General features: G+C 43.3%; 1 protein-coding gene across 1 annotated transcript in view; it reads left to right on the top strand.

Moving 5' to 3' along the window:
- The first annotated feature begins 6,246 nt into the window (after positions 1-6,246).
- The window catches only part of SLC20A2 (solute carrier family 20 member 2), a 158,232-nt gene continuing 138,610 nt past the window's right edge, over positions 6,247-25,868 (top strand). Inside the window, exon 1 of the mRNA XM_077274443.1 lies at positions 6,247-6,267. The gene's annotated coding sequence lies outside the window, so the exon portion shown is untranslated. The remainder of the gene's footprint in view (positions 6,268-25,868) is intronic.

Here is a 25,868-nt window from a genome sequence, read left to right as displayed (position 1 = left end):
AACAAACTCACATTTAGTGGCCAGTGTCAGGCAGCTGCTACAAAGGCAAATAAAATAATGGGATGCATTAAAAGAGGAATAGATGCTCATGAGGAGAACACAATTTTGCCTCTATACAAGTCACTAGTTCGACCACACTCAGAATACAGTGTACAGTTCTGGTATCCAGTGTATAAAAAAGACATACCTGTGCTACATATCTGTGTACAGAGAAGAGCGACCAAGGTTATTAGAGGATTGGGGGGTCTGCAATACCAAGATAGGTTATTACACTTGGGGCTATTTAGTTTGGAAAAATGAAGGCTAAGGGGTGATCTTATTTTAATGTATAAATATATGAGGGGACAGTACAAAGACCTTTCTGATGATTTTTTTAATCATAGACCTGAGACAGGTACAAGGGGGCATCCTCTACGTCTGGAAGAAAGAAGGTTTAAGCATAATAACAGACGCGGATTCTTTACTGTAACAGCAGTGAGACTATGGAACTCTCTGCCGTATGATGTTGTAATGAGTGATTTATTACTTAAATTTAAGAGGGGACTGGATACCTTTCTTGAAAAGTATAATGTTACAGGTTATATATACTAGATTCCTCGATAGGGCGTTGATCCAGGGAACTAGTCTGATTGCCGTATGTGGAGTCGGGAAGGAATTTTTTTCCCCAATGTGGAGCTCAGTGTTTGCCGCATGGTTTTTTTTTGCATTCCTCAGGATCAACATGTTAGGGCATGTTAGGTTGGGCTATGGGTTGGACTTAAAGTCTTCCTTCAACCTTAATACTATAACTATAACTATATTACTATGTTACTATGTCTGGTACCATGTCTGAAACCATGAGCACCCCTCAATTGCTGTAATCCACCCTCCCATGGCACTCGCCTGTGTGATGACAGTGGAGAACTTAGAGATATTGTTATCCCTTCCGCACCGTCCTCTGCTTCGACCTCATCCTCTGTGACCAATACGTCCTACTGCAGACTATTCAAAGTATGTTCCAGCACGTAGATGAACAGAATAGTGATGCTGATGACAGTACCATCAGTGCTAACCATCTTAGTAGCCATTTCTAAACTGTGCAGAAGGGTGCAGAGGTTCTTCATCTGTCCACTCCGCAAGCGTGATTTGCACCATGTCCGTACTGCGTTGGTCCAGGCTTTGCAAAAGGACATACTGCAGCAGGGCTCATTGCTGCTACCACAGTCGCTGCAACATGTGCAGAGTGGAATTCCACCGTGTTGGCACATCGCATATCAAACGGTTAACTGGTAGGCCGAAAGACCTCTGTAGCAATGCAAGTCAATGACCTGCGGTGTGCGAAGAACAGAAGTTATCACACAGTGACTGTGATTTTTGAAGCGCATTCAGGCTGGGATAGTGGTGGAGAAATTTCTGTACAACCAAGTTGAGGATGTGAGCCATGCAAGGCATTTGTGTGAGGTTGCCCCAACATCAAGCCACCACTACGTTTGCACCATGAACACACATGCCCTTCCCTGGCTCCATCTTCAATGGAGACAGGCATTGCTCAAACTTGGCTCGGATGGCTGTCCACAACTCTTGAGCTCTGTGACTGCGATCTCCAATGCAGAATAATTTAAACACTGCCTCATTGCGATGAGCATTGACTGTGCAGTACAGAGGTGGGAGGAAATCTCTCTTCACTGTTGGAACGCATGTCTCATTAAGGGAGAGGTTGAGGGCGCAGGTGGAGGCCCTAGAGGAAGAGGAGGAGGCAGAAGCAGAGGAGGAAGTGTTAGATACAGAGGTTTGACCTGCAAGCCTTGGGGATTTCAAGACTTGTCGAGCAGCCCTTGCCCACCTGCCACCAGACTCACCTAGTGTCCAGTCAGCAAGAAGTGATACCCTTGGCAATGTTTGTTCGCCAGGTGTCAGTGGTGAAATGTACCCTGGCAGACACAGATTTTTTCAAGGAATGGTAATGTTGTGTGCAACATGCTGGTGTAGCGCAGGTACAGCTTTCAAGGAGAAGTAATGTCGACTGAGCAACTGGCACTAGGGAACTGTGATGGCCATCAGCTTTCAAAAACCATCTATATCTACCAGGCAGCATTTTCGTAGCCAACAAATTGGAGATGATGGAGTTCAAACTCTTAGCTTTGGCATGTTTAGGATGAAACATTTTTTACGTGACCACAGGCGTGGGACCTAGGGCTGGGTGCTGTGCTGAGAGAGGGTGGAGGCAGAGATAATATAATGGATTGAGAAAGATGTGGTGTGCTCGGTGAAACAAAAACAGCACGCATCTCCACTTCCGTAACAGCTGACGGGCTCTCACTCACTTCAACTGCAGGGGGTAAAGTATTGGAGGTTCTGCAGATGGAGACCTGTGTGACAACACTTGCCGCAGTGTCAGAAGAGGAAGAAGCAGCAGATGCGGTTGATGGGACAGCCAGTGGTTGGAGAGACCCACTAGTCTGCATTTTAGAACAGCGAGATTCCCAAACTAGGGCATGATGATTGTGCTGCTATGTTACACGGAAAAAATGGCACCACCAAAACATGTCCACTTTTTATGTGGAGAGGGACATGTGACTTCTGCAGCCAATTACAGAATCTCTTGTGTCTGGACATTGTGGATGGTTTCTGCACCCTGATTAGCTGCTGGAATCTTGACACATTAAGTTATTAAAAAAAAGAATAACAGTTCTCCGATCCTCTGACCTCTCCCCACCGCCACACCTCATCAAACATGTCACACACACCCCACCAGCCCGCAATAATTTACCAAACTGTGCCAGAATTTTGTGGGAAAATGCTCAGGAATCCAAACAGGAATGTCACGGCTCAACTGTCGGGTGACCCGGGACCAGGGGCTCCTTCCCTGTCCCTAACATTAGGGGGCGCCTTAGCTTGCCCTGCTCCCTGAGATACTTTAGATGGTGAAGATGTGCCTGTGCCCTTGCCTTATCTTCTGAGTTAGCTCTGTCTGTTCTCTTCCCCTACCCAGGGGAGAGGGGGCGCTACTGTGCACCTGTAACAACTATGCCTGCATCACTACATGGCCTCCCATCCCCTACCTGCATTACACACCATCTTACTCACTACTCCGGGCTATGCTGTGAGTTCTGTCTTCTGCTGGCTCCATGCTGGGTGCCTCTTGTCTCCTGCCTGCTCTCTGCATACTTCCTGGCTGTGTGCATAGGGGGGCAGCGCCGGCACTCTCTGGCTCTTATTGAGTCAGTGTGCATCTTCTTAAGGTGTCCCCACCCTATTGTCAAGAGGCCTCAGGTACTTAAGGCATCCCCGCCCATTGGAGGATGTCTGAGCAACTTACTTCGTCAGTTAGTGTCTTGCTGCTGAGGTGCCAGGTCCTGTCTTGCTATTTCTCTTGTGTCAGCCACCCAGAGGGACTTTGTACCCTAGCCTGTACCTGTGTCTCTTGTTTCTGCCACTATTGTGGCTTTGTACCCTGGTCAGAAGAGAAAACAAGACCACCAAGGGCCACATCCATAAGAAGGTGCCAAAAAGACTAATCCCCATGTGTGTTTCCTTGCTCTGACAAGCTAATGGAGCTCAGCAGTGAACACAGGGATTTCCAACATGGCCGATTAACCCCTTTGTGCCGTAAGAAATAATCACATTTAAAATGAAGGAGAAGACCTTTTTCTGAGTGCCGGAGTAGTGGCAATCAGACGCTGCGGTCTTCTGGCTTCACACTGTCACAGTAACCCCATGACAAGGTATCTCAATGAGCTATGTTTGTTTTACAAACAAGTTCGCTCATCTCTAGTGTTAATATCTCAAAATGGCTGAAAATTTTAACAAGCAGTAAATTTTTAAATTTCTTGTATTTACAAGCACCATCTGACAATACCCATTTATGAAAATGGGAAAAACTCCTTTAAGTCTGTAGAAATAAAATAATGTGGTTATTCTTTTCTTAAACTGTTTTCATTGTTTACTCATACTTCATTTATTGTGTGCAAAACTGAAATGTAAGGGAGTCAGTTGTCATAAACTGTCATAGATTATTAAAGTGCTGTTGATACGACTCCTCCAGACTCATGCATGCTTGGTGAAGCCTGCTCTAGAAATGGCTTATCTTTTGCAGTGACAAAACATTGATAATTCTTTCTTCCAACATCTTCTGGAACACCAGAATACATATTAGTTGTCGGGTTTCTGCAAATCATTGGGGTCGGGCAACTTTTATATGTTTATGGTGACATGGTGCATCAGGAATGGATGTGTATCTCCTTTATTAAAGCAGTAAGCAACAGGAAGGATACATAGCCTTATCTGTATGTACAAAACTGCTATCTTATTTTATCAAGGTGTTCAGCCATGCAATAGAGCTTTGATTTTCCTAGCCTCTGTTGATTCTGTCCCAGTCTACACACTAAAGCTCTAAAAGAATGAACAAAAAACAGAACATTTTTCCATATCATAACAGAACCAACATGTAAAAAGAAACTGTTTATAATAGATAGTGTGACTGCAGACTTATGAATCCCCCCAGCGCACACTGTATGATGTGAGGATTCGCTGGTTTCTGAGCCGGGATCATACCGTATGCGTTATGCATACTCCTGGCCAAAACCCGACTAGTGGGCGCAGCCTTGCTTCATACACTTGTATTGAGAGAGGCTGTGCCCGTTTTGAGACACAGCCGTCTAGTGGCCGGTAATATGCATAACATATACATCACCACTAGTGTTGAGCATTCCGATACCGCAAGTATCGGGTATCGGCCGATACTTGCGGGTATCGGAATTCCGATACCGAGATCCGATACTTTTGTGGTATCGGGTATCGGTATCGAAACAACATTAATGTAAAAATGTGTAAAAGAGAGAATTAAAATTAAAAAATATTGCTATACTCACCTCTCCGACGCAGCCTGGACCTCAGCGAGGGAACCGGCAGCGTTGTTTGCTTAAAATTCGCGCTTTTCCTTCCTTACGTGAAGTCCCGGCTTGTGATTGGTCGCGTGCCGCCCATGTGGCCGCGACGCGACCAATCACAGCAAGCCGTGACGTAATTTTAGGTCCTTCAGGATTTTAAAATTACGTTCTGGCTTGTGATTGGTCGCGTCGCGGTCACATGGGCGACGCGACCAATCACAAGCCGTGACGTCACGGGAGGCTGGACACGCGCGCATTTTAAAATGCGCACGTGTCCTGCCTCCCGTGACGTCACGGCTTGTGATTGGTCGCGTCGCCCATGTGACCGCGACGCGACCAATCACAAGCCAGAACGTAATTTTAAAATCCTGAAGGACCTAAAATTACGTCACGGCTTGCTGTGATTGGTCGCGTCGCGGCCACATGGGCGGCACGCGACCAATCACAAGCCGGGACTTCACGTAAGGAAGGAAAAGCGCAAATTTTAAGCAAACAACGCTGCCGGTTCCCTCGGTGAGGTCCAGGCTGCGTCGGAGAGGTGAGTATAGCAATATTTTTTATTTTAATTCTTTCTTTTACACATTAATATGGATCCCAGGGCCTGAAGGAGAGTTTCCTCTCCTTCAGACCCTGGGAACCATCAGGAATACCGTCCGATACTTGAGTCCCATTGACTTGTATTGGTATCGGGTATCGGTATCGGATTGGATCCGATACTTTGCCGGTATCGGCCGATACTTTCCGATACCGATACTTTCAAGTATCGGACGGTATCGCTCAACACTAATCACCACTGTTCCTGGCTCAGAAACCGGAGAATCCTTGCAGCGCACAGTGCCTGTGCTGGGGATTTTCATAAGTCTCCAGTCACACAGAATGACTGCAGACTTATCATTTTAGACCAGACAACCCCTTCAAGGTTTGCAATATACAATCAAAAATGTCCTTATCCCAAAAGGACATTTCTCAAATACAAACTAGATATTTTTTGCAATTTTTTTAATTCATTTGTCGATGCGCGGTTTGTACAACACCAGGAAATGTCCAGCTTAAGTATTTTATTAGTAGTTAATTAGGTTAGCTAATTACAAAGAACCCTACCATATTACCTATGTAGGTCTGCAGTTGCTTCTTTGTACTCTAACAGTGAGGAAATATTATGCCCTTGATTGACAATAAAGGGTGTAGAGAAAGTTTTTTTTTCTGGTAGACAAGTTCAGGAACACTGTCAAAATGATCTGCCTACAGGTCCCACCCCCATACGATTATGTTATTTATGGTGCTCTTCTGGGATGCCTTAGCATGGAATTATAGCAGCTGCTTTAGAAGTGCAACCAGTAAGAACCAGTGTGACATTGCAGCCATCCCAGCAGCAGTCTTTCGCATAAGTGGCATACAGGTAATCACATCTGTTGTTTGCACATTGACCACAAATGCAAGATTTATCCTGGGCACCCATGTTACCGGTCATGGATAGTGGTAATTCTTTACATTACATATGTTTTAAAAAAAGGTATCGTCAGTTTCAATAGTAGACTGAATCACGTTACCTCTTCCACCCTACAACTTCTGTAGCTGGGAGAAATGATTACAATTAATTTGTGTTATGCAATGTTTGTTCCTTGCCTTTTAATCGCAATCAGACCATGACAATGTATTCTTACATCTCTGTACAAATAAGGACAGGATGTATTGGAAAGAGAAAGCTCGTCATAGCTTTAGAATTTGCCTAGATTATCTTTCCGCCTGTACATTTGTATTCAGCTGTCTTTATATAGCAAGAAATAAACATTTCTCCTGGCTTATTACCTGCCCTATGACTCCTGTTAAGAATGTGTACAGATTTGTTTGGAAGAACCAATGCATAATTCCATTTTTTTTTCTTACAATCTGAACAGTATCCTTGATCACAGCTCGCTAACAGGATAATACATCCTTTTTAGGCTATATTAACCAGTGTGCTGGAATATTTCCGTTGCTTTAGCAGCTAGACCAAATATGCATGTTAACCCAAACTAATTTTTACCAGCCCTTTCATGTAAGGGACTTGGAAATGAGCTCTTAGTTGAGTAAATACATAAATATCCTTCCATACTTTTCCTTTTGGCTTGAGCTAACCCAAGATGATAGGTGTGAGATGACCAACTTTAAAAAAAAACACATTTATGTCACTTGTGTCTATTCGAGAATGTATCTAAATTGTATAATGAGAAATTGTTGCCCTTATCGAAATATATGGAAGCGATGGACATATTTTCAGTTGCTAATTGGATTTTGACAAGAGTTTGATTTAGTTAAATCTTTAAAAACGTCTGTGTTATAAATTACGATACTTAAGACATAAGCCCTTTAAGAAGTTAAAGCATGTAATAACATAAACAGATATACAATAAGTAACATAAATAATATATCCTAAATAGTAAGACCAGGTATATAATTTCATGCTGAGAACATAGCCTTTAACCCCTTTGGCGATGGCCGCTATACATATACGGCAGCTGTATGCCAACATTGTATAGATCAAGCTCGAGAACTGAGCCCATTGTACAACAAGGGTTCCGGATGTTACATAGCCGGCACCAGACAGTGAATAATCTCTTCAATTTCATCCATTTAACCCCCTAAATACCGACGTCAAGTCTGAAAATGTCATATAAAAGGCATCCAACATAGTGTCTGCCATAATATAACTCAGAAATTGTCAATTTCATAACACAACACAATACTGCAGTATTGCAGTGAATTGAACAAGAGATCACAAGTTCAACTAACTTTAGGGGACTAATTAAAAGGGTCTAAAACATTAAAAAAATAATAATAGAAACCCATAACAAAATGTAAAAGTGTAAATTACCCATCTTTTCTCTAAATGCAAATAGTAAAATTTAAAAAAATTAAAAGATTAAGATAACTGGTATTGACGAGACGGTAATTGCCCAAGCTAATAAAATATAAAAATGTTTGTCGGATAAGGTGAATACCAAAATGTACAAAAAATGTGGATAGTTAATTAAAAGCGCCAGAATTAACTTTTTTTGGTTATTTTACCGCCCCACAAAAATTCAATAAAAAGCAATCAAAAAATTGTTAGTACCCCAAAATGGTAGCAGAAAAAACTACATTAACAAAAGAATGTTATGTTATGGCTCTCTGAAAATGGTGATAAAACAAAATTGAATTTTTATACATTCTTTTATGAAGATTTGATTTTTTTTAGAATCTTATCTTTGGTATCGTCATAGTCATATTGACCAGAATAATTTTGTCATGCAATTTTTACAGCATAATGAACATCTTAAAAACAAAACCCAGAGTGGAATTGAGGTGAGTTGTTGTTTTTTTTTTTACACCATTTCACCACACATGGATTTTTCTCCCTGTTTTTTACGTGTTATTCAAAGCTTTAACTCATCCCACTAAAATGACCTCATATGGCTATATTGATAAAAAAATAAACACGTTATAATTCTTGGCAGAGGGGATGGAAAAACTCAAAGTGCAGATAACATAAAATGACCCAGTACTTGAAGGATTACCCTTCTACCCTTATAACGAGACACCACCACCACCCTTACATGTTCAAATACTGTGCATAATTAACATAGAATCTGCCCCATACTTGATAATGGTAAACAGTTCAAAAAAACATAAAAATAATTATATACTCTATAAAATTACTAAAAATGCAAATATTCTAATGAAAATAGCAGGAAAAGTTCAAGTGTCGGCCTTTTTAACCTATCAGCAGGCACAGGATGTTTTATGCCTGTATCTGCTGATCTAGAGGATTTGCAGGACACCCTGTGAACATATTATTAGAACGCTTCAACTTACAAAGAGAGCAATGATTACGTAATGGGGTAGTATTTCTCAACTAGAGGTTCCCCAAAAGATACCAAGAACTTTTAAAATCGCATTATGCATAAGAGTGAAAAATAATATTGTTTTAAAGGGAACCTGTCACCCCCAAAATCGAAGGTGAGCTAAGCCCTTTAAGGAGATGACGCTGTAGGGTAAGCACTTTGTAGTTTAACAAAAATAGATCCTAAATAAAAGTGTATATAGGACTAGTTATGTAAGGGATTCCTCTACCAAAATAATATCTGCCAGTGATATTAAAGGGGTTTTCCCACCAACATTTTAATCAATAGGTCTTGAAATTTAAAAAAGTTTCACAATTGGTTAAGTAAAAAATGTTCCTGTACTGAGATAATCTTATAAATGTTCCCCTGCTGTGTACTGTGTAATGGCCGTGTCTGACCGTACAGGGACATGGTCTGATCATACCACAGCTCTTGGGCACGGGAGGAAGCAAAAGAGTGTACAGACATTACAGCAAGGGATCACAGCTGATTCTTTTTGTGTGACAAACATTTCACTGCCTGTTATTAAGCAATGTTTTATCTGAAAGAAAGAATCAGCTGTGATCCCCTGCTGTCCTGTCTGTATACTTTTTTGCTTCCTCCCCTACCCAGGAGCTGTGGTGTGATCAGACCATGTCCCTGCACGGTCAGACACAGCCATTACACAGAACACAGCAGGGGCACATTTATAAGATTATCTCAACACAGGGACTTTTTATTTAAACACATCCAATTGTGAAACTTTTTTTATCCCAAGATCTATTAATTACAATGTACTTTGTTCATGGGAAAACTCCTTGAACAGCATCCACTGCGATGATTCCTACTGTTCAAACTCGTAAGGGAAAAAAAAAAGTTGACCCACTTACCTTTTGCGATTAATCTGCTATCTAACTACCCACTAGTATTTTCATAGGAAACAAATTGTGCCTATATTTAAAGTATCCCACCATTTGATCACATTGTGACACAAATAAAATGTGACTACTTCTAAAGAGGATCCTTAAAGAAACAGGCGGTATGAGTCATAATGTGCTAATATTATAATAAAGCACTACTGACCACGAGCTAATGATGTCTTCCCAGTATTCATTGGTGACCTATCATGTCATCCACTGGCATAGTTACATTCAATGTTTCTTTCCCTAAATCGTGCATATTAAGCACACAATGTAAATTTTTCTGTGACTTGTATGTAATGAAATCCACAGGCCTGGCTTTATTGACTGATCTCTCCCTGTATGCAAAAGAGATCCATCAATCAAACTATGACAAGCACCGAGAAGGCACTCATTGCTTCCCAAGCCCAGCACTATGTACATCTACAATGTCTTTTCTCCCAGTAAATCATTCATAGATAGGAGAGCAAAATTCCCCTCAATGATTCAGTTTAGGCCTCATTTCGACGTCCGTCATTATTGTTTTGGATCAAAGTATCATCAGTGTTTGCTCAGTGTCAGTTTTCACCACCAGTGTTTCATCATTGACTTTCACGTATGAAAAAATAAATTACAAAGCTTCTCTTATACAGTATATTACAATGGTATTCAATGGTATGACAATGGCCGTCCATGATTTTCAGGTAGCCACAGACTTTTATGGGTAATTTAATTTTGATCCATGATTTTCTTAGACACACAGGCTTGTATGGGTAATTTTTATCCATAACTTGGTTCAAAAGCAGACATGCATTTGTGATTTTTTTGCAGACAAACGGTTCATAAAGAAACATGGACATGTGAACAGCCCAATAGACTATAGTGGGTACATGCTCTATGAGTGAAAAACAGACAGAACATGTGCATGACTCCCAAATGTCTGAATGACGCCTTAAGATTACATTTTATAGCTGTTCACTGTACTGCAGTAGCAACATGGCAAAGATCAAAAATTACAATGATTAATTATAATTGTATTTATGTAAAGTTAGTGCGCCCAGCTAAAGTAAACACTCTACTCACTCCTCATTGTAAAGGTACCTTCACACGAAACGACTTTGTAACGATATCGCTAGCGATCCGTGACGTTGCAGCGTCCTCGCTAGCGATATCGTTTAGTTTGACACGCAGCAGCGATCAGGATCCTGCTGTGATGTCGCTGGTCGCTGAATAAAGTCCAGAACTTTATTTGGTCGTCCGATCGCCGTGTATCGTTGTGTTTGAAAGCAAAAGCAACGATACCAGCGATGTTTTACACTGGTAACCAGGGCCGCGCTTAGTAACCCGATGTTTACCCTGGTTACCAGCGTAAAAGTAAAAAAAACAAACAGTACATACTCACCTGCGCGTCCCCCAGCGTCTGCTTCCTGACACTTACTGAGCGCCGGCCCTAAAGTGAAAGTGAAAGCACAGCGGTGACGTCACCGCTGTGCTGTTAGGGCCGGAGCTCAGTCAGTGTCAGGAAGCAGACGCTGGGGGACGCGCAGGTGAGTATGTACTGTTTGTTTTTTTTACTTTTACGCTGGTAACCAGGGTAAACATCGGGTTACTAAGCGCGGCCCTGCGCTTAGCAACCCGATGTTTACCCTGGTTACCCGGGGACCTCGGCATCGTTGGTCGCTGGAGAGCGGTCTGTGTGACAGCTCCCCAGCGATCAAACAGCGACGCTGCAGCGATCGGCATCGTTGTCGCTATCGCTGCAGCGTCGCTTCGTGTGAAGGTACCTTTACTCTTCTAAGCAGTCACATCTTCTAACTGTACTGTTGGATTTGCTTTTTTAATCTGATTTGACATCTGGAAATATACAGACACACAAGTGTGGGATCTGCTGTGATTATTTAGGATCTTCATTATCTTGTCTGAAATAGCAGTGCAGATTTTAATAAGACACCATTCGGTTGAACACGCTTTGAAGAATACTGTACATAAAAGATAAGTTGTAGAAGGAAATTTTTCATAAACCTTACGTCTAGCTGTCAGTCGCTAATGTCAATTTATCTATCTAAAATACTGTATATAGTAGATCCTGAAATCTGATTATTAGTCTAATGTGAAGGTCACACACTTTACATTTAGATTTGCTAGTCTAAGTTATTGCTCCTGAACCCCCCTACACCCTAAATACACAGTCATGTCCTGAATGAAAATATTCTGAATGGGAAGACAGACTGAGCCCTTGCCTTACATTTCTGGTGACCGTTTATGTCTCCTGGGAGATAATCAGAGGCGTAGCTAAGGTTTTGGTTCAGTGAAGGAGGCGAAACTTCTGAGTGGGCCCCTAACCAGGTAACCTTGATTACAACTGGGTGACGCACCCTAATAGTGGAGGAGAACCTCAGCAGATGACCGCGCTGCTGCTGAAAATAATCTCTATACAAAGACAAACATGGATATTACCGCCATATGGTCAGTGGTAAATACCAGTCCTACAGAACATATAAGACATTACTGCACAGTTACAGAAAATGACTTACCAATGACGTTCTTTCTGATGGAATCGTTGTAAAGTGCCTACTTTACATTTAATAATGTCCTGAGTCTCCCCTTGTACAGCTCCCCTATACACAGTATGATGCTCTCTTATACACAGTATAATGCCCCCTCACTGTATAGTACCACCCACACAGTATACTGACCCCTTAGTAGCCCCCAAACTGTTTGATGGCTCCAACACTGTATGATGATCCCCTCACTGTAATCTTCACACTGTATGATGGCCCCCTAGAAAGCCTCCACATAGTATAATGCTCCAGATAGTTCTCAATATAGTATAATGCACCCCCATTGGACTCCATATAGTATAATGCACTCCCCATAGGCCTACTCTATATTGTATAATGGACCCCCATAGGTAGACTCTATAGCATAAGGCAGCCCACATAGGCAGACTCTATAGCATAAGGCAGCCCCTATGTTGTGAATTCCGTTCTGGAGCTCCCACCTGTGGTTGCTAATGGTATTTTTGTGAGTTCTGCCCTTGGGCTCCCTCTGGTGGTTTCGAGTGGAACTGCTGCTCCGTTAGGTAGCTGTAGCAGCTGCCATCACTGATCGCCTTGCCTGGGTTTGTTATTTAAACCTGCTCTGGGCTTTAGTTCATGCCAGCTGTCAATGTCTTAGGTTGGATTTGGTTCTCTCCTTGGATTTCTCATATGGCCTGTCCTTGTCAGCAAAAGATAAGTTCTGCTAGTTCTTGTTCGTCCATTTGCTTTGGACATTATTGCTTTGCAAATATGACTCTTTTTGTCCAGCTTGTCACTATGTCATATTCAGGCTAGCTGGAAGCTCTGGGAAGCAGATTTGCCCCTCCACACCGTGAGTCGGTGTGGAGTTCATTTTTTGTAAACTCTGCGTGGATTTTTGTAGTTTTTAATACTGACCGCACAGTATCCTTTTCTCTCTGTCTATCAAGTTTAGTATTGGCCTCCTTTGCTGAAAACTGATTTCATTTCTGTGTATGTCATTTCCCTCTCCACTCACAGCCAATATTTGTGGGGGGCTATCTTTCCTTTTGGGGTTTTCTCTGAGGCAAGATAGCTTTCTATTTCTTTCTTTAGGGGTAGTTAATTCTTAGGCTGTGAAGAGGTGTCTAGGGAGAGTCAGGAACATCCCACGGCTATTACTAGTGTTGTTGTTAGGATTAGGGATTGCGCTCAGTAGAGATACCACCTCCTCAGAGCTCGTCCCATGTTGCGTTTTAGCCACCAGGTCATATCGGTGTGGCCTCTTAACCACCAGGTCATAACACCCCTATAGGCAGACTCTGTAGTATAAGGAAGCCCCCCATAGGCAGACTCTGTAGTATAAGGCAGCCCCCCATAGGCAGACTCTATAGTATAAGGCAGCCCCCCTAGGCAGACTCTGTAGTATAAGGAAACCCTCCAAAGGCAGACCCTCTAGTATAAGGCAGCACCCCATGGGCAGACCCTGTAGTATAAGGCAGCACCCCATGGGCAGACCCTGTAGTATAAGGCAGCACCCCATAGGCAGACTTTGTAGTATAAGGCAGCCCCCATTGGCAGTCCCTCTGGTATAAGGCAGCCCTAATAGGCAGACTTTGTAGTATAATGCACCCCCATAAAAATAAATACTCACGTCTCTTCCTCCTGGTTCCTCCACTGCTCTGAGCGCCCACACATCTCCGGACTGCGGGCGCCGGGTAGTGACATCATCACACTCGCTGTCAGTGTCGGCGTCGGTGATGTCAGATGATGACAGGGGGTGATGGGAGGAGCGTAGTGCTCCTTCTCTCAACATTGCAGTCAGCTGTATCGGCATGTAGCCGATGCAGCTGAAACTTCGATGATGGGCTGGGGCAAACTGCTGGCATCGGGCCTCCTCACCTGCTCAGGGGCCCCATAGCGGCCGGGTGGCAGAGCACGGAGATCGATTCTCCCTGCTGTGCTGCAGAATGTAACTGTATCAGCGTGCTGCACATGCTGATACAGTTACAGTAGCGTAGTTCTGGGTGGGGCTCCTCAGAGCACGGGGCCCGGGGTGATGGCCCCCTCTGCCCCCCCCCCCCAGTAGCTACGCTACTGGAGAGAATCGTAAATGTTGAAATTCCTTAACATTTCATTTCACGGGAAATTTTGGAAAACCTTATACACAAAATTGTAAAGTTTTGCCATATTGATCTAATGGGCATGGCTACCTTGTCCCTTGTGAAACTGTTAACCTGATTGGCTAAAGCACATACAGTACAGACCAAAAGTTTGGACACACCTTCTCATTTAAAGATTTTTCTTTAGGGGTAGTTAATTCTTAGCCTGTGAAGAGGTGTCTAGGGAGAGTCAGGAACATCCCACGGCTATTACTAGTGTTGTTGTTAGGATTAGGGATTGCGGTCAGTAGAGATACCACCTCCTCAGAGCTCGTCCCATGTTGCGTTTTAGCCACCAGGTCATATCGGTGTGGCCTCTTTACCACCAGGTCATAACAGTGCAGCTGGCCCACAGTGTGTTAAATGCATCTCAAAAGAGGGAAAAGAAAGTTCTGAGTCATTTTTTTTCCTTTGTAGCTTGTTTTGTCTTTTTTTCCCCCTTAATCTCTGGGTGGTTCAGGATTTTGGTGCTGATATGGAGGTTCAGGGTCTGTCCTTGCGCGTGGATCAACTCGCTGCAAGGGTACAGAGTATCCAAGATTATGTTGTCCAGACTCCGGTATTAGAGCCTAGAATTCCTATTCCTGATTTATTTTCTGGGGATAGATCTAAATTTTTGAATTTTAAAAATAATTGCAGATTGTTTTTTGCTCTGAGACCCCGTTCCTCTGGTGACCCCATTCAGCAGGTGAAGATTGTTATTTCTTTGCTGCGTGGCGACCCGCAGGACTGGGCATTCTCCCTTGAGCCAGGAAATCCTGCATTGCTCAATATTGACGCATTTTTTCAAGCGCTCGGATTGCTGTATGATGAGCCTAATTCTGTGGATCAGGCAGAAAAGACTTTGCTGGCTCTGTGTCAGGGCCAGGAAGCAGCAGAAGTATACTGCCAGAAATTTAGAAAGTGGTCTGTGCTCACAAAATGGAATGAGTATGCCCTGGCAGCGATTTTCAGAAAGGGTCTTTCTGAAGCCCTTAAAGATGTTATGGTGGGGTTTCCCACGCCTGCTGGTCTGAATGAGTCAATGTCTTTGACCATTCAGATTGATCGGCGCCTGCGCGAGCGCAAGGTTGTGCACCATATGGCAGTGTCCTCTGAGCAGAGTCCTGAGCCTATGCAATGTGATAGGATTTTGACTAGAGCAGAAAGGCAGAAATTCAGACGTCAGAATGGTCTGTGTTTTTACTGTGGTGATTCTGCTCATGCTATTTCTGATTGCCCTAAGCGTACTAAGAGGGTCCCTAGGTCTGTTACCATTAGTACTGTACAGCCTAAATTTCTTTTGTCTGTTACCCTGATTTGCTCATTGTCGTCCTTTTCTGTTATGGCATTTGTGGATTCTGGCGCTGCCCTGAACTTAATGGACTTAGAATTTGCCAAGCGCTGTGGTTTTTCCTTGGAGCCTTTGCGGAGCCCTATTCCGTTAAGGGGGATTGATGCTACGCCATTGGCCAAGAATAAACCCCAGTACTGGACACAGTTGACCATGTACATGGCTCCAGCACATCAGGAAAATATTCGCTTTTTGGTGTTGCATAATTTGCATGATGTTGTTTTGTTGGGTTTTCCATGGTTACAGGTACATAATGCAGTGCTGGATTGGAGATCTATGTCTGTAACTGGTTGGGGTTGTCAGGGGATACATAGTGATATTCCTTTGATGTCCATTTCCTCGTCCCCTTCTTCTGAAGTTCCTGAGTTTTTGTCAGATTTCCAGGATATATTTGATGAGCCCAAGTCCAGTTCCCTGCCTCCTCATAGGGACTGCGATTGTGCCATTAATTTGATTCCTGGCTGTAAGTTCTGTTGTGAACTCTGTTTTTGGGCTCCCTCTAGTGGTCACAAGCGGTACTGTGTAGTGTTGTCTTTCTGCAGGTTGGCAGCATCAGCTGGTTCGTTATCCTTGGTTGGTTTCCTATTTAGCTCACCTGGATACTCAGTTCCTTGCCTGCTCTCAATGTATTCAGTGCTCTTCAGATTCCTTGTGACTACCTTGCTCCCAGTCTCTCCAGGACAAGCTAAGTTTTTGTTTGATCATTTTTTGATTATCAGCATTTATTATGTTTTTAGTCCAGCTCGCTAAAATGTGATTTCCTCGCTTGCTGGTTGCTCTAGGGGACTGAGTTTCTCCCCCACACCGTTAGTTGGTGTGGGGGTTCTTGAAATCTCAGTGTGGATATTTTGTAAGGGTTTTTTACTGACCGCACAGACCCCTTTACTATTTTCTGCTATCTAGTATTAGTGGGCCTCATTTGCTAAATCTGTTTTTACCCCTGTGTATGTGCCTTCCTCTTACCTCACCGTTATTATATGTTGGGGGCTTCTATATCTTTGGGGATTATTTCTCTGGAGGCAAGAGAGGTCTTTTCTTTCTCTCTAGGGGTAGTTAGTTTCTCAGGCTGGCTCGAGACGTCTAGGATTTTTAGGCACGTTCACCGGCTACTTCTAGTGTGTTTCGATAGGTTCAGATTTGCGGTCAGTCCAGTTTGCCACCTCCCTAGAGCTTGTCCTATGTATGTTACTTAGCTGGAGTAATTTGTGATCCTCAACCACTAAGGATCATGACAAAGTTCCCTAAGGGCCGACTTTTCAATCTGTCTATGCCAGAGCATGCCGCTATGCGGAGTTATGTAAAGGAGTCCTTGGAGAAGGGGCATATTCGCCCATCTTCGTCACCTTTGGGAGCGAGATTTTTTTTTGTTGCCAAGAAGGATGGTTCCTTGAGACCCTGTATTGATTATCGCCTTCTTAATAAGATCACGGTCAAATTCCAATACCCTTTACCTTTGCTTTCTGATTTGTTTGCTCGGATTAAGGGTGCCAGTTGGTTTACTAAAATCGACCTTCGAGGGGCGTATAATCTCGTGCGTATTAAACAAGGTGATGAATGGAAAACAGCATTTAATATGCCCGAAGGCCATTTTGAATATCTTGTGATGCCATTCGGGCTCTCTAATGCTCCATCGGTATTTCAGTCCTTTATGCATGATATCTTCCGGAATTATCTGGATAAATTCATGATTGTGTATTTGGATGATATTTTGGTTTTTTCTGATGATTGGGAGTCTCATGTGAAGCAGGTTAGGATGGTATTTCAGGTCCTTCGTGCTAATGCGTTGTTTGTGAAAGGGTCTAAGTGCCTCTTTGGAGTTCAGAAAGTTTCTTTTTTGAGTTTCATTTTTTCTCCCTCGGCTATTGAAATGGACCCTGTTAAAGTCCAGGCCATTCATGATTGGACTCAACCCACATCTGTAAAGAGCCTTCAAAAATTTTTGGGCTTTGCTAATTTTTATCGCCGCTTTATTGCTAATTTTTCTAGTGTGGTGAAGCCTCTGACCGATTTGACGAAGAAAGGCGCTGATGTGATGAATTGGTCCTCTGCCGCTGTTGAGGCCTTTCAGGAGCTTAAACGCCGTTTTACTTCTGCCCCTGTGTTGCGTCAGCCAGATGTTTCTCTCCCTTTTCAGGTTGAGGTTGATGCTTCTGAGATTGTGGCAGGGGCCGTTTTGTCTCAGAGAAATTCTGATGGCTCTTTGATGAAACCATGTGCTTTCTTCTCCAGAAAGTTTTCGCCTGCTGAGCGTAATTATGATGTCGGCAATCGGGAGTTGTTGGCTATGAAGTGGGCATTTGAGGAGTGGCGACATTGGCTTGAGGGAGCCAAGCATCGCGTGGTGGTCTTGACTGATCATAAAAATTTGATTTACCTCGAGTCTGCTAAGCGGTTGAATCCTAGACAAGCTCGGTGGTCTCTGTTTTTCTCCCGTTTTGATTTTGTGGTCTCGTATATTCCGGGATCTAAGAATGTGAAGGCTGATGCCCTTTCTAGAAGTTTTTTGCCTGATTCTCCGGGAGTTCTTGAGCCAGCTGGGATTCTCAAGGAGGGGGTGATTCCTTCTGCCATCTCCCCTGATTTGCGGCGGGTACTTCAGGAGTTTCAGGCTGATAAACCTGACCGCTGTCCAGTGGGGAAACTGTTTGTTCCTGATAGATGGACTAGCAGGGTAATTTCTGAGGTTCATTGTTCGGTGTTGGCTGGTCACCCTGGGATTTTCGGTACCAGAGATTTGGTGGCTAGGTCCTTTTGGTGGCCTTCCTTGTCACGGGATGTGCGTTCGTTTGTGCAGTCCTGTGGGACCTGTGCTCGGGCTAAGCCTTGCTGTTCCCATGCCAGTGGGTTGCTTTTGCCTTTGCCTATTCCTGAGAGGCCCTGGACGCATATTTCCATGGATTTTATTTCTGATCTTCCTGTTTCTCAGAAGATGTCTGTCATCTGGGTGGTTTGTGACCGGTTTTCTAAGATGGTCCATTTGGTACCGTTGCCTAAGTTGCCTTCCTCCTCTGATTTGGTTCCATTATTTTTTCAGCATGTGGTCGGTTTGCATGGTATTCCGGAGAATATTGTGTCTGACAGAGGTTCCCAGTTCGTTTCTAGGTTTTGGCGGTCCTTTTGTGTTAGAATGGGCATTGATTTGTCTTTTTCTTCAGCATTCCATCCTCAGACAAATGGCCAAACGGAGCGAACCAATCAGACCTTGGAAACCTATTTGAGATGCTTCGTGTCTGCTGATCAGGATGATTGGGTGACCTTTTTGCTGTTGGCCGAGTTTGCCCTTAATAATCGGGCTAGTTCTGCTACCTTGGTTTCGCCTTTTTTTTGTAACTTTGGTTTTCATCCTCGTTTTTCTTCAGGGCAGCATGAGCCTTCTGACTGTCCTGGTGTGGATTCTGTGGTGGACAGGTTGCAGCAAATTTGGACTCATGTGGTGGACAATTTGACGTTGTCTCAGGAAAAGGCTCAACGTTTTGCTAACCGTCGTCGGTGTGTTGGTCCCCGGCTTCGTGTGGGGGATTTGGTCTGGTTGTCTTCTCGTCATGTTCCTATGAAGGTTTCTTCCCCTAAGTTCAAGCCTCGCTTTATTGGGCCTTATAAGATTTCTGAAATTATCAATCCGGTTTCTTTTCGTTTGGCCCTTCCAGCTTCTTTTTCCATTCATAATGTGTTCCATAGATCCTTGTTGCGGAGATATGTGGTACCTATGGTTCCCTCCGTTGATCCTCCTGCTCCGGTGTTGGTTGAGGGGGAATTGGAATATGTGGTGGAGAAGATTTTGGATTCTCGTTTTTCGAGACGGAAGCTTCAGTATCTGGTCAAGTGGAAGGGTTATGGCCAGGAGGATAATTCTTGGATTGTTGCCTCTGATGTTCATGCTGCCGATTTGGTTCGTGCTTTCCATTTGGCTCATCCTGATCGGCCTGGGAGCTCTGGTGAGGGTTCGGTGACCCCTCCTCAAGGGGGGGTACTGTTGTGAATTCCGTTCTGGAGCTCCCTCCTGTGGTTGCTAATGGTATTTTTGTGAGTTCTGCCCTTGGGCTCCCTCTGGTGGTTTCGAGTGGAACTGCTGCTCCGTTAGGTAGCTGTAGCAGCTGCCATCACTGATCGCCTTGCCTGGGTTTGTTATTTAAACCTGCTCTGGGCTTTAGTTCATGCCAGCTGTCAATGTCTTAGGTTGGATTTGGTTCTCTCCTTGGATTTCTCATATGGCCTGTCCTTGTCAGCAAAAGATAAGTTCTGCTAGTTCTTGTTCGTCCATTTGCTTTGGACATTATTGCTTTGCAAATATGACTCTTTTTGTCCAGCTTGTCACTATGTCATATTCAGGCTAGCTGGAAGCTCTGGGAAGCAGATTTGCCCCTCCACACCGTGAGTCGGTGTGGAGTTCATTTTTTGTAAACTCTGCGTGGATTTTTTTAGTTTTTAATACTGACCGCACAGTATCCTTTTCTCTCTGTCTATCAAGTTTAGTATTGGCCTCCTTTGCTGAAAACTGATTTCATTTCTGTGCATGTCATTTCCCTCTCCACTCACAGCCAATATTTGTGGGGGGCTATCTTTCCTTTTGGGGTTTTCTCTGAGGCAAGATAGCTTTCTATTTCCTTCTTTAGGGGTAGTTAATTCTTAGGCTGTGAAGAGGTGTCTAGGGAGAGTCAGGAACATCCCACGGCTATTACTAGTGTTGTTGTTAGGATTAGGGATTGCAGTCAGTAGAGATACCACCTCCTCAGAGCTCGTCCCATGTTGCGTTTTAGCCACCAGGTCATATCGGTGTGGCCTCTTAACCACCAGGTCATAACACCCCTATAGGCAGACTCTGTAGTATAAGGAAGCCCCCCATAGGCAGACTCTGTAGTATAAGGCAGCCCCCCATAGGCAGACTCTATAGTATAAGGCAGCCCCCCTAGGCAGACTCTGTAGTATAAGGAAACCCTACAAAGGCAGACCCTCTAGTATAAGGCAGCACCCCATGGGCAGACCCTGTAGTATAAGGCAGCACCCCATAGGCAGACTTTGTAGTATAAGGCAGCCCCCATTGGCAGTCCCTCTGGTATAAGGCAGCCCTAATAGGCAGACTTTGTAGTATAATGCACCCCCATAAAAATAAATACTCACGTCTCTTCCTCCTGGTTCCTCCACTGCTCTGAGTGCCCACACATCTCCGGACTGCGGGCGCCGGGTTGTGACATCATCACACTCGCTGTCAGTGTCGGTGATGTCAGATGATGACAGGGGGGTGATGCTCCTTCTCTCAACATTGCAGTCAGCTGTATCGGCATGTAGCCGATGCAGCTGAAACTTCGATGATGGGCTGGGGCAAACTGCTCGCATCAGGCCGCCTCACCTGCTCAGGGGCCCCATAGCGGCCGGGTGGCAGAGCACGGAGATCGATTCTCCCTGCTGTGCTGCAGAATGTAACTGTATCAGCGTGCTGCACATGCTGATACAGTTACAGTAGCGTAGTTCTGGGTGGGGCTCCTCAGAGCGCGGGGCCCGGGGTGATGGCCCCCTCTGCCCCCCCCCCAGTAGCTACGCTACTGGAGAGAATCGTAAATGTTGAAATTCCCTAACATTTCATTTCACGGGAAATTTTGGAAAACCTTATACACAAAATTGTAAAGTTTTGCCATATTGATCTAATGGGCATGGCTACCTTGTCCCTTGTGAAACTGTTAACCTGATTGGCTAAAGCACATTCAGTACAGACCAAAAGTTTGGACACACCTTCTCATTTAAAGATTTTTCTGTATGTTCATGACTATGAAACTTGAACATTCACACTGAAGGCATCAAAACTTTGAATTAACACATGTGGAATTATATATTTAACAAAAAAGTGTGAAGCAACTGAAATTATGTCTTATATTCTAGGTTCTTCAAAGTAGCCACCTTTTGCTTTCATGACTCCTTTGCACACTCTTGGCATTCTCTTGATGAGCTTCAAGAGATAGTCACCGGCGGGAATGGTCTTCCAACAATCTTGAAGGAGTTCCCAGAGATGCTTAGCACTTGTTGGCCCTTTTGCCTTCACTCTGCGGTCCAGTTCACCCCAAACCATTCAGGTCTGGTGACTGTGGAGGCCAGGTCATCTGGCGTAGCACCCCATCACTCTCCTTCTTGGTCAAATAGCCCTTACACAGCCTGGTGGTGTGTTTGGGGTCACTGTCCTGTTAAAAAATAAATGATGGTCCAACTAAACGCAAACCGGATGTAATAGCATGCCACTGCAAGATGCTGTGGTAGCCATGCTGGTTCAGTATGCCTTTGATTTTGAATAAATCCCCAACAGTGTCACCAGCAAAGCACCCCCACATCATCACACCTCCTCCATGCTTCACGGTGGGAACCAGGCATGTAGAGTCCATCCGTTCACCTTTTCTGCGTCACACAAAGACACGGTGGTTGGAACCAAAGATCTCAAATTTGGACTCATCAGACCAAAGCACATATTTCCACTGGTCTAATGTCCTAATGTCCATTCCTTGTGTTCTTTAGCCCAAACAAGTCTCTTCTGCTTGTTGCCTGTCCTTAGCAGTGGTTTTCTAGCAGCTATTTTACCATGAAGGCCTGCTGCACAAAGTCTCCTCTTAACAGTTGTTGTAGAGATGTGTCTGCTGCTAGAACTCTGTGTGGCATTGACCTGGTCTCTAATCTGAACTGCTGTTAACCTGCGATTTCTGAGGCTGGTGACTCGGATAAACTTATCCTCAGAAGCAGAGGTGACTCTTGGTCTTCCATTCCTAGGGCGGTCCTCAAGTGAGCCAGTTTCTTTGTAGCGCTTGTTGGTTTTTGCCACTGCTCTTGGGGACACTTTCAATGTTTTCCCAATTTTTTCGGACTGACTGACCTTCCTTTCTTAAAGTAATGATGGCCACTCGTTTTTCTTTACTTAGCTGCTTTTTTCTTGCCATAATACAAATTGTAACAGTCTATTCAGTAGGACTATCAGCTGTGTATCCACCAGACTTCTGCACAACACAACTGATGGTCCCAACCCCATTTATAAGGCAAGAAATCCCACTTATTAAACCTGACAGGGCACACCTGTGAATTGAAAACCATTCCCGGTGACTACCTCTTGAAGCTCATCAAGAGAATGCCAAGAGTGTGCAAAGCAGTCATCAAAAGCAAAAGGTGGCTACTTTTAAGAACCTAGAATATAAGACATAATTTCAGTTGTTTCACACTTTTTGTTAAGTATATAATTCCACATGTGTTAATTCATAGTTTTGATGCCTTCAGTGTGAATGTACAATTTTCATAATCATGAAAAGACAGAAAAATCTTTAAATGAGAAGGTGAGTCCAAACTTTTGGTCTGTACATGACATAATGACATGAGCGCCGACATTGCTGGAACAGTGCTGGTAAGTCTAAGTTTTTCTTATTTTTCTTTGTTGACTCTGGCATGTACGAAGGGATTGTCCAACTTGCAGACAACCAATTTAAAGCAGATTACTGATTTTATATAAACAAGGTTTAGATACAATATAAAAGTAAAGTTATACAACTTTCTGATATATTTTTCAGTTCCTCAACAATTCTACTAATCTATTATTTTGCTGACAGTGAATAATAGCATTGTTGCATCCAGAGGCTGAAAACCCTGTGCATAGTTAGCTGCACTCAGCAGAGTTAAATACAGCTGTGTTCAGTATAAGTAATGATCTTTGGGCAGAATTCACACATTTGTGTGTCATGAACCAAGTGGCACAAACTCGACAGCCTCATAGAGATACAATTGTGTGAAAATGTGTTTGCCCCTTCCTAATTTCCTATTCTTTTGCATGTTTGTCACACTTAAATGTTTCAGATGACCAAACAAATTAGACAAAAATAACACAAAAACAAAATGCAGTTTTTATTAAGGTCTTTATTATTAAGGGATAAAGAAATTGGAACCTACAGGGCCCTGGGTGAAAAAGTATTTGCCCACTAAACCTAATAACTGGTTGGGCCACCCTTGCAACGACTGCAATCAAGCAGTGCGCAGTGTCACATTTATCATTTTGGGACGGTCATGGCTTTTGTTGCCTGTTTGCCAAATCTTTTTTTCACTTTAGTCTAGAGATTAACTTAATTGCTGTTGACAGGCATAGATTACAGGGCTTTAAATTATTTACAGAATGTTATTTGTATCAAGAAATAATGGTTTTCTGTTTACTTCGTGAAGTCTTGGCATTACTATACTATTTAGAATCCGGGGGGGAAATGATTGAAAGTACATTTCAAGAAGTAGTGGTACAAAATTATCACATTTATTCATTTAGAATTATATCCATACTACTTCTTATTTGCAAGCATTATGGTATAGATGTGCACTGCCCACCTGTGACCCTTTTAAATTGCATTAAGTTATACAGTGTGTCATGGTAACAATATTCTACCTTCTTGATGCATTTTCAGTGGCATGTAAAAGTTTGTGCACCCCTGGTCAAAATTACTGTTAGTATGAACAGTTAAGCAAGTTGAAGATGAAATGGTCTCTAAAAGGTCTATAGTTAAAGATGACTCATTTCCTTTGCAATTTAGGCAAAAAATGAAATATATTTTAAACCTTTTACATTTTAAAAAATACAAAAAGTAAAATTGGCCGATGCAAAGGTTTGGGCATCCTGCATGGTTAGTACCCATAAACCAAAAAGCAAGGAGTATAAAAATCCAGACCATCATATTAAAACCAAGAACAAATTTTTATTAGATAAATTGCACAATAACAAATTCTAAAATAATGGTATATACATATCATAACCAGTATATATTAATACAGAGGTGCCAAAAAAGGAGACCTAACGGTAGCCAGGTTAAATGCACGCTACATAATACATCCCAGACATAAGTGATAACGCAAGGGTAGAGAAATGGCATCAGCTAGGACATTACAACAGGCAATGCATAGTGCACAATATACCGTGCCCATATGGAGCACAAGGTCCACAGCCCACCATTACAACATAATAATTGCACGCTTACCCATAGTCAGTTCCAAGGGGAGTAGTCTGCACTTCACCCGGCGGCCCCGGACGCGCGTTTCGCGGTATAGCTTTATCAACAGGGTTCACCCATTCCTCTGTCTCCCAGGCTTATATCCACCACACACCGGAAGTGTGGTCGGTAATCGGCGCATGCGCACTGGCGCACCGCACCGGCAACAACTGAAGGCCGTCACTGCAGGGCGCACATAGGGCGGAAAACCGCCGTGTGACGTCATGTAATGTGCGCCCGGCATCTACAGACGGTCATCAGAGGGAACCGGTAAGGGGAGCGTCCAGTGCGCATGCGCACACACCAGCGGCCATTTCTAAGGAGCCCAATGAGCACGGCCATGTTTGTAGGGACATGAAGAATAAGAAGATAATAGACTAAAGTAAAATAACTGTGAAGTAATAAAATAGCATGCGGTTTAGTGGCCATTAGTGCAGGGCATAGTGACCGCAATCATAAGTATAAAACCCCACTCTAAAAGTAGAGAACTACAAAGATGTTAAATATTACTAACAACGTGACGACTAATATAATGTATTAGCAACAAAGTGAACATACATGTAAAAACTCTATAGACCCTACACGTCATGTCAATTACATGAATAACAGAATAGAAGAACACATTGTGAAATGTATTAAAGTGCAGCTTTAAAGGGATGAGAATTTTCCTAAAATCTTCAAAATTCCATACAGGACCATCAAACAACACGGCCGGCGCTGTTGAAAGACATCAGGGCTCATGGTCGTTGTATATAATAATAATGATATAAAAACTAAAAAACACAAAAGACAAAAGAACAAGTTAAAATGAGTATGGGGACAAACACAATCATATACAAGAGGGCAGAGAACATATGCCCAACCTATGTCAGATCGAGACAATCCGCACAAGGCGGACGAAAGGAGGGGAAAGACTACAGTGGACCCATCACATCACAAGAAGGGAACAAAACTAAGTTGTTCATTAAGCCCTCTCGGGGCCATGGTGTCAAGGGTGGCAATCCACTTACATTCACGGATTGTGCGGATTGTCTCGATCTGACATAGGTTGGGCATATGTTCTCTGCCCTCTTGTATATGATTGTGTTTGTCCCCATACTCATTTTAACTTGTTCTTTTGTCTTTTGTGTTTTTTAGTTTTTATATCATTATTATTATATACAACGACCATGAGCCCTGATGTCTTTCAACAGCGCCGGCCGTGTTGTTTGATGGTCCTGTATGGAATTTTGAAGATTTTAGGAAAATTCTCATCCCTTTAAAGCTGCACTTTAATACA

The sequence above is a fragment of the Ranitomeya variabilis genome, chromosome 1, assembly GCF_051348905.1.
Source record: "Ranitomeya variabilis isolate aRanVar5 chromosome 1, aRanVar5.hap1, whole genome shotgun sequence".
Classification (NCBI taxonomy): Eukaryota; Metazoa; Chordata; class Amphibia; order Anura; family Dendrobatidae; genus Ranitomeya; species Ranitomeya variabilis.
The sequence above is the reverse complement of the archived record's forward strand: the minus strand, read 5'-3'. Positions and strand labels throughout refer to the sequence as shown.